The sequence below is a fragment of the Haematobia irritans genome, chromosome 3, assembly GCF_050003625.1.
Source record: "Haematobia irritans isolate KBUSLIRL chromosome 3, ASM5000362v1, whole genome shotgun sequence".
In the NCBI taxonomy this organism is placed as follows: domain Eukaryota; kingdom Metazoa; phylum Arthropoda; class Insecta; order Diptera; family Muscidae; genus Haematobia; species Haematobia irritans.
Genome location: NC_134399.1, coordinates 214,925,777 through 214,936,520, shown reverse-complemented (window position 1 = coordinate 214,936,520; position 10,744 = coordinate 214,925,777).

Genomic DNA, 10,744 nt, shown 5'->3' with positions numbered 1-10,744 from the left:
TTTATATTTTATTAACTGACAATTTAGACCTACATATGGTCTGGCCTTAATAAGAATTTTTTGCCTTGTGACCAGTAATATATACGATTCGATATATCAATTACACCATTTTTAAATTTGAAAACCATATATATATCAATAATTCCATTTTTGATATTTATTATCAGCATGGTACCTAACAAACAAATGATGTGAACATTACATCAATCTTTTGTTAACGAACTAGTTTGAAATGTACTCCAATGGTTTTTAGATTAAAAAATATATTTCCGATACTTAACCAAAAAACAATTTGAAAATTCATTAAAATGCACTCCAATTTTATTCAAATTAAAAAAAAAATTATCAAATTTTGATACTTATTACCATTGTAATATTTGAAATCAAATATCAATACTTAGTTAATGAACAACTATCCCTGAAAAAAAATTGAGGAATACAGTGATACATTGGGAAAATCTGCCTACAAAGCAAAACGTATGCTGGAAGCTTCCTAGCATGTAGCAAACTGTTTGCTAGTTTTTAAACCCGATTTATTTAAAACATGTTTTAGTTTGGCTGAAACAAACAATAATACCCTTTTTCTGTATATCGAATTCAAATTTTAACAATATTTTTTCTTGACGTTGCATACCTTCGTTTCCTACACAAAAAAAAATCTGATTCAATCACGAAATTAATTGATCCAATTATTTTTTTAATTCAAATGTCTTCAATCACTGAAATTATAGTATCAATTGATACTATTAAGTTTTGTGATTGATTTTAGTTTCAATTAAAAAATTTGTTGGATCAGATAAATTTTTAAGAGTTTTGTCATATGAGAGCATCTCATAGTAAATAATTCCCTGTCAATCCTTAAAAGCACACAAGAAGACCTTCACCGTTTCGTCCGGCTTACCACCACGGTTGCCACTCGAGCTACAAATAATCTACCAGAATTTGGAGAAAATTCCACAAAAAAACAGCCAAACCAAAATTCAAAATTTTATTGCTATAGAAAATTTTGTCAAATATTATTTCCATATAGAATTTTGTCAAAATTGTGTTTATATTTTGTCAAAATTTTATTTCTATAGAAAATTTTGTCAAAATTTTATTTCTATAGAAAATTTTGTCAAAATTATATTTCTATAGAAAATTTTGTCAAAATTGTATTTCTATAGAAAATTTTGTTAAAATTGTATTTCTATAGAACATTTTTTTCAAAATTTTATTTCTATAGAAAATTTTGTCTAAATTTTATTTCTATAGAAAATTTTTTCAAAATTTTATTTCTTTAGAAAATTTTGTCAAAATCTTATTTCTATAGAAAATTTTGTCAAAATTGTATTTCTATAGAACTTTTTTTTCAAAATTTTATTTCTATAGAAAATTTTGTCAAAATTTTATTTCTATAGAAACATTTTGCCAAAATTTTATTTCTATAGAAAAATTTTGCCAAAATTTTATTTCTTTAGAAAATTTTGTCAAAATTTTATTTCTATAGAAAAATTTTGCCAAAATTGTATTTCTATAGAAAATTTTGTCAAAATTTTATTTCTATAGAAAATTTTGTCAAAATTTTATTTCTATAGAAAATTTTGTCAAAATTTTATTTCTATAGAAAATTTTGTCAAAATTTTATTTCTATAGAAAATTTTGTCAAAATTTTATTTCTATAGAAAATTTTGTCAAAATTTTATTTCTATAGAAAATTTTTGTCAAAATTTTATTTCTATAGAAAATTTTGTCAAAATTTTATTTCAAAAGATTTTTTTTCAAAATTGTATTTTTTTTTTTCAAAATTTTATTGGTATAGAAAAATGTTGTCATAATTTTATTTCTATAGAAAATTTCGTCAAAATTTTATTTCCATAGAAAATTTTTTCAAAATTTTATTTGTCTAGAAAAATGTCAAAATTTTATTTCTATAGAAAATTTCGTCAAAATTTTATTTCTACAGAAAATTTTTTCACAATTTTATTTGTATAGAAAAATGTCAAAATTTTATTTCTATAGAAAATTTTGTCACAATTTTATTTCTATAGAATTTTTTGTCAAAATTTTATTTCTATAGAAAATTTTGTCAAAATTTTATTTCTATAGAAAAATGTTGTAAAAATTTTATTTCTATAGAAAATTTTGTAACAATATTATTTCCATAGAGAATTTTGCCAAAATGTTATTTATATTTTGTCAAAATGTTATATCTATAAAAATTTTGTCAAAATTGTTTCTATAGAATAAATTTTGTAAACATTTTATTTCTATAGAAAACTTTGTCAAAATTTTATTTCTATAGAAAATTTTGTCAAAATATTATTTCCATAGAGAATTTTGTCAAATTTTTTTTCTATAGAAAATTTTGTCAAAATTTTATTTCTATAGAAAATTTTGTCAAAATTTTATTTCTATAGAAAATTTTGTCAAAATTTTATTTCTATAGAAAATTTTGTCAAAATTTTATTTATTTAGAAAATGTTGTCAAAATTTTATTTCTATAGAAAATTTTGTCAAAATTTTATTTCTATAGAAAATTTTGTCAAAATTTTATTTCTATAGACAATTTTGTCAACATTTTATTTCTATAGAAAAATTTTGTCAAAATTTTAATTCTATTGAAAAATTTTGTCAAAATTTTATTTCTATAGAAAAATTTTGTCAAAATTTTAATTCTATCGAAAAATTTTGTCAAAATTTTATTTCTATAGAAAATTTTGTCAAAATTTTATTTCTATAGAAAATTTTGTCAAAATTTTATTTCTATAGAAAATTTTGTCAAAATTTTATTTCTATAGAAAATTTTGTCAAAATTTTATTTCTATAGAAAATTTTGTCAAAATTTTATTTCTATAGAAAATTTTTGTCAAAATTTTATTTCTATAGAAATTTTTATTTCTATAGAAAATTTTGTCAAAATGTTATTTCTATAGAAATTTTGTCAAAATGTTATTTCTATAGAAATTTTTTCAAAATTTTATTTCTATAGAAAATTTTGTCAAAATTTTATTTCCAAAGAAAATTTTGTCAAAATTTTATTTCTATAGAAAAATTTTGCCAAAATTTTATTTCTTTAGAAAATTTTGTCAAAATTTTATTTCTATAGCAAATTTTGTCAAAATTTTATTTCTATAGAAATTTTTGTCATAGTTTTATTTCTATAGAAAATTTCGTCAAAATTTTATTTCTATAGAAAATCGTTGAAGAGCAAAAAATTGCAAAATATACCAAAACATCAAGTATTCTACCAAACTGTAAAAAATCTACCATTCTACCAACTGTGGCAACCGTGTTTACCACGATTCAACCATCGCTATTTTCGTTTAAAGTTGTCGTAAGTGATCTTAGCGCAACAATTCCGTGATTCACGACCATTTGCCTAACACTAAAATTTTTCGTGATTCAGAAAAATTTTCTTCCGACACGACAATTCTCATGGCTCGACAAAATACACTCTGCCCTCAATCACTATATATTTGTTAAATGGATTGAATTATTCTTCTTGAATTGAATTCCTTATTGAAAGTGGAGTGCATTATAAATTCGAAATATTTCCTATTTTCCTAGCATTTGCATTTACGAAAAGATTTTAAATATAAAGTTAATAACAAATAACATTTAGAATAACGTAGTAAAATATCTTAACTCTTAAAATAAAGCTCTTTTCCCCGACAAACAAACAACAATATGATTAAACTAAAAAACGAAATAAATTAACAATAATAGATCACAAATTATTACTAAAACAAGCAGTAAAAAATACTTAATAATAAATTTCGAAACAATGTTGCCAAATTATTTGCGAAATAGAAAAGTAAAATAAGTTATAAGAATTTAAAGAAAATTAAAATAAAGAAAAAACAATTCCAAACAAATACGTATTGAAAATTATAAAATGGAAATTTGCTATAAAAAAAAAGAAACGTTAAAAGTGGATACACTTTTTTAGTTTTTCAAAATTAAGCAAATACCTCACCTCTAATTAGGACACAATTTGTTTCACATTTTTTTTTTTTGTTTCCTTACAACAACAAAGTGCAATACCTATATAATTTGTTTATAAAGTTTTATATTTTTGTTTCTAAAGATAAATGCTATGTTCCATTTAGTTTTATTTATATATGATAAGTAACGCACAAAATATTTCTGTTATTGTCCCTAATTTTTAATTTTTTTTTATAAAATTTTTAATTTGAATGATTTTTAAATTTTAATTTTTTGTTTCCCCTTTTTATTGAAAATACGTCCATTTATTTAGTTTGATTTATTTTTAGTTATTCAATTTTTTTTATTAAGTTTTTTTTTAATTTTTATGGTACTTATAAAGCTTCCTTAGTTGTACCTAATTTTATTAAAGCATAATTTGTTTTTTTTTATTAGAGTTTTTTATAAAACATATCTCACAAATTCATATTACTCGTTTTTAACAAATACAATTGAGAAATCCCAGATATATAAACTTCATTCATAAATACAGCAATATTACCATTTATAATTGGCATCTGTGCCAATTAGTAATAAAATTATTAAAAAAAAACAGACAACAAAATATAATGATTACCCACAAATAAGTTTTATTGTAATTGAATTAAATCATAAACAACACAGAAACAGAAAATATTCAATATTTTATAGTATTTTAACGAAAACCAACTGAGAAGAGATAATGAAAAAGAAGAAAAAAAAAATAAAATAAACAACAACGTATAAATTTATTCAATAAAATTTATAAATAATAAAAAAATGAAGTTCGTCGTATTTATTAACTAAAAGGGCCATAGTATATAGCCTTTTAAAGGGTACACAGAAAAAATGTTCACGAAATTTTTTCCAATTAAAATCTTAATTGAGTTTTAAAAAATATTCAATTCAAAATTTAATCGATTCAACAAATTTTTTAATTTTAACTAAAATCAATCACAAAAATTAATAGTATGAATTAATTTTTTTTTATTGGATCAATTAAATTTTTAATTGACTTTCAATTAATTTTTTAATCGATGCTATACCAAAAAAAAATTTTTGTGTGTACATTGAAAACAGGTGGTCTTGAACACAACAATGAGAACCACGGTTGCCAAAGTTGATAGAATTCTACCAAAATTGGTAGGTTTTTACTGTTTGGTATATTGGTATAACTACAAGAGTAGCTTAACCAACAGAGGAAAAGAATGTTTGTCAAATTTATTTGGGCAAAGCCCTATAGACTGCAAGATGGTTGGATGGACGCACGTTTCAGAATTACCACATTCCTCATCAGCATCATCTACTTGCAGCAAAACTAACAACCAATTATCAGAATAAATTCAGACAGTTCACTAAACCCAAAGTGAACCACACTTGAACCCTCTTTTCCTCTGTTGGTTAAGCGACTCTTGTAGTTTAGTCAACACAATGGTTGACTGAGATCAAAACAACAAATATGAAATAAAATTTTGATAAAATTTTGTATAGAAATAAAATTTTGACAAAATTTTGTATAGAAATAAAATTTTGATAAAATTTTCTTCACGTAAATTTCTTGGTTGACAGTCCCGGAAGCTATGAAAATGCTGCTTTTCAAGCCACAGGTACACAGGCTTGCCAAACCAGATATTTCTTTGCGAACTTTGATAGTTTTATGTGCTTGAAAATATTTGCTACCTTTCCCCTTCCTTTTGCCTTATAAAACTCCTGTCCCGGAAGCTGCTTGTAGTCGGCTTTGACGTAGGTTTCGTCGTCCATTACCACGCAGTCAAACTTCGTCAGCATCGTCGTGTACAGCCTCCGGAATCGCGCTTTGGCCGTCGTATTTTATTTATCATCGCGATTTGGAGTCACTGCCTTCTTGTAAGTCGAGAGTCCGGCTCGTTTTTTGGCTCGATGCACGGTTGTAGACGATACACCCAGCTTATTTGCGGCATCTCGGAGAGAGAGGTTAGGGTTTCGCTTGAAACTACCGGTAACTCTCTTTGTCGTCTCAGCGGCTTCCGGTTTTCGATTTCCCCCCGATCCAGACTTCCTGGCTGTCAACAAACGTTCCCCAAACACTTTAATTACATTTGTAACGGTTGATTTGGCAACTTTTAGCGATTTTGCCAGCTTTGCGTGCGAGTAGCTCGGATTTTTGCGATGCGCGAGCAAAATTTTGATACGCTGCTCTTCTTGCTTGGACGGCATTTTGACAACTGAAGAGTGAATTCCAAAATCAAAAAAGGAGCAACATTCTACACACACACACCTTCAAAATGAGGGGAGTTCAGGTTTTTTAAATGCAAAATTGAAAGAAATACGTCAAGTTTATATTGACCAAATTTTTAGAAATAAAATTTTGACAAAATTTTCTATAGAAATAAAATTTTGACAAAATTTTCTATAGAAATAAAATTTTGACAAAATTTTCTATAGAAATAAAATTTTGACAAATTTTCGATAGAAATAATATTTTGACAAATTTTTCTATAGAAATAAAATGTTGACAAAATTTTCTGTAGCAATGAAATTGGGACGAACATTTCTCTAGGAGTATCAATTTTGACAAAATTTTCTATAGAAATAAAATTTTGACATTTTCTCTAGGAGTAAAATTTTGATAAAATAAAATTTTGACAAAATTTTCTATATAAATAAAATTCTGAAAAAAAAAATTCTATAGAAATAATATTTTTAACAAAATATTGACAACGTTTTCTATTGAAATAAAATGTTGACAAAATTTTCTGTAGCAATGAAATTTTAACGGAAATTTCTCTAGGAATATCAATTTTGACAAAATTTTCTAAGAAATAAAATAGGAATAAAATTTTTACAAAATTTTGACAAAATATTCTCTATTTTCTAAGATTTAAAATTTTGACAAAATTTTCTATAGAAATAAAATGTTGACAAATTTTTCTATAAAAATAAAATTTTGACAAAATCTTCCATAGAAATATAATTTTGACAAAATTTTATAGAGATAAAATTCTGACAAAATATTCTAAAAAAATTAAAACTAAAATTTGGCAAAATATTTGCTAGGACTAATATTTTGACATTTTTTAAAAAAATAAAATTCTGACAATATTTTTTTTTAGCAATGAACTTTTGACAAAATTTTCTCTAGGAATATCAGTTTTGACAAATTTTTCTAAGAAAAAAAAAATGTTGATGAAGTTTTCTATAAGAATAAAATTTTAACAAAATTTTCAATAGGAATTCAATTTCTATAAAATTTTTATAGGAATAAAATTTTGACAAAATAAAATTTTATTCCTATAAAACTTCCTATAGAAAAGAAGTTCCTATAGAAAATAGAAGTGAAATGTTGGCGAACTTTTCTAAAAAAAAATAAAATAAATAAATAAATAAGTAAAAAATACAAAATTTGAACATATTATAGCAAGTCAATATTAAGTCAACATCTTTAAAAATTTGAGTTCTTGTTGTAGGTCATGCTCTCAAAGTCCATTGCGGGCAAGTTCTCTGTTTTTTGTAGTAATAGCAATTTAAAACTTCGACGTATTTATACTTTAAGGGATATGTATACACCCAAATAAATTATCGCTATTACGAGTGATCATAATAAATCAATTCTTTCGAAAAAGCATTTTCTTCATAAAACCACAATAATTTGATCAAAAACTACAAAATAAGATTTTATTATTTTGTGGTGTTTTTGGTAAAATGTTGGTCAAATTTTGGTAGACTATTTTTGGTTCGAGTGGTAACCGTGGTCAAAACCCACCCCTTTTGCTCAATGTGACCAACTTTTGCATTGACTATAATTTGATATCAATACCAGCTTGCGAAAATTTTGTAACTTGTAAGTTTACTATAGAAAGAAAATTGTAAGAAAATTTTCTATAGAAATAAAATTTTGACAAAATTTTATATAGAAATAAAATTTTGACAAAATTTTCTATAGAAATAAAATTTTGACAACATTTTCTATAGAAATAAAATGTTGACAAAATTTTCTGTAGCAATGAAATTTTGACGAAAATTTCTCTAGGAATATCAATTTTGAAATAAAATTTTGACAAATTTTCGATAGAAATAATATTTTGACAAAATTTTCCGTAGCAATAAAATTTTGACGAAAATTTCTCTAAGAATATCAATTTTGACAAAATTTTCTAAGAAATAAAATGGGAATAAAATTTTGACAAAATTTTCTAACAGGTTGGCTGATAAGTCCCCGGTCTGACACATAGATGGCGTCGCTAGTATTAAATGCATATTGAATGCATGTTAAATGTTATAAAACAAAATTTTGACAAAATATTCTCTATTTTCTAAGACTTAAAAATTTCACAAAATTTTATATAGAAATAAAATTTTGACAGTTTCTCTAGGAATACAATTTTGATAAAATAAAATTTTCTATAGAAATAAAATATTGACAATATTTTCTGTAGCAATGGAATTTTGACGAAAATTTCTCTAGGAATATCAATTTTGACAAAATTTTCAAAGAACTAAAATGGGAATAAAATTTTGACAAAATTTTGACATTTTCTCTAGGAATAACACTGTGACAAAATTTTCTATAGAAATAAAATTCTGAAAAAAAATTCTATAGAAATAATATTTTGACAAAATATTGATAACATTTTCTATAGAAATAAAATGTTGACAAAATTTTCTGTAGCAATGAAATTTTGACGGAAATTTCTCTAGGAATATCAATTTTGACAAAATTTTCTAAGAAATAAAATAGGAATAAAATTTTGACAAAATTTTCTTTAAACAAAATTTTGACAAAATATTCTCTATTTTCTAAGATTTAAAATTTTGACAAAATTTTATATAGAAATAAAATTTTGACAAAATTTTCTATAGAAATAAAATTCTGAAAAAAAATCTATAGAAATAATATTTTGACAAAATATTGACAACATTTTCTATAGAAATAAAATATTGACAAAATTTTCTGTAGCAATGAAATTTTGACGAAAACTTCTCTAGGAATATCAATTTCGACAAAATGTTCAAAGGAATAAAATAGGAATAAAATTTTGACAAAATTTTCTTTAAACAAAATTTTGACAAAATATTCTCTATTTTCTAAGATTTAAAATTTTGACAAAATTTTCTATAGAGATAAAATTCTGACAAAATAAAATTTTGACAAAATAAAATTTTTATAAAACTTCCTATAGAAAAGAACTTCCTATAGAAAATAGAAGTGAAATGTTGGCGAACTTTTCTCAAAAAAAAAAAAAAAAAATATAAATAAATAAGTAAAAAATACAAAATTTGAACATATAGCAACCCAGCAAAAAAAAAGCGTCGTCAAAAAAGTAATGAAATTGTTCTTTTTGGATCCGGAAGTTGTGCAAAATTGACGCAGAAGCGATGAATTTAACATGGACTTGTCATAGGAGGGAAGTTCTCCATTTCAACAGCCGTTGCAATGAATTTGTATCACTTCTTTAGATGTGATCCGAATTCAATGTTTTGGATGTAAATTAAAAAATTCTGTGATATGTTGTCAAATAAATATTTTTTATAAATTTTTATAATTTTTAATGGATTCTAACGCTTGGCGGAAACGTTTGACTTCAAATATTTTCAAAAATTCACAATTTTTCCAGATTGGATTTAACATTTTTTTCGACAAAATTTAAATGATTTGTACTATTTTATGAATTTTTACTCTGTTTTTAACCTATTTGAAACAAAAAACAAAGTTCAAACTACCCATTAAAAGTATGAAAAAAAGTTATAAAAAATTGAATTAAAAGAACTTCCTGGGTAGTTAAAATAAAGAACATCATTGGGAGTGCATCTTCTGGAAGTGTTTTTAAAGTTGTGCCTTTGGAAGAACTTCCAAATTTTTTTGCTGGAAAGTCAATATTAAGTCAACATCTTTAAAAATTTGAGTTCTTGTTTTAGGTCATGCTATCAAAGTCCATTGCGGGCAAGTTCTCTGTTTTTTGTAGTAATAGCAATTTAAAACTTCGACGTATTTATACTTTAAGGGATATGTATACACCCAAATAAATTATCGCTATTACGAGTGATCATAATAAATCAATTCTTTCGAAAAAGCATTTTCTTCATAAAACCACACAAATTTCATCAAAAACTATAAAATACGATTTTATTATTTTGTAGTGTTTTTGGTAAAATTTTCTTAAAATTTTGGTAGAATATTTTTGGTTCGAGTGGTAACCGTGGTCAAAACCCACCCCTTTTGCTCAATGTGACCAACTTTTGCATTGACTATAATTTGATACCAATACCAGCTTGCGAAAATTTTGTAACTTGTAACTTTTATTTGTAACTTTTAATTTGTTTTTATTTTCCTTGATATATTTTACAAATAAATTCTAACTTTATTGTGTAAGTGTAGTACCTGTATTTCGGGTTTCATGTGGCAAATTGTTTCCGCTGATTTAATTTGTATTACACAGTAGAAATTCATTACTGTAGACACGAGATCGTTATACATTTTATGACACGATAAGAGGTCATCATCATCACCGACATCCAGCGTTGCCAGAATTGTTTCACCAAAAACCGCTAGATTTGTCCAAAAAAATAGCTAAAAAAAGCTAAAAAATGCTAAAAAATAGCTAGAAAAAAGGCTAAATTTTTTTGTATCAAAAGTCACATTTTTCATTGAAATTTAACAAACTTAAAGGCTTTATTTCACTTAAAATGCATATTATTTTCATTTTAATTCCACTTCTGTGAGACTGTAACAATATCTAAGGCATATTAGCTCTGTTTGCGTATTCGATACATTTTGATTACTATCACAAATTTTTTCCTTCGTTTTGTGGGAGCTACCTTC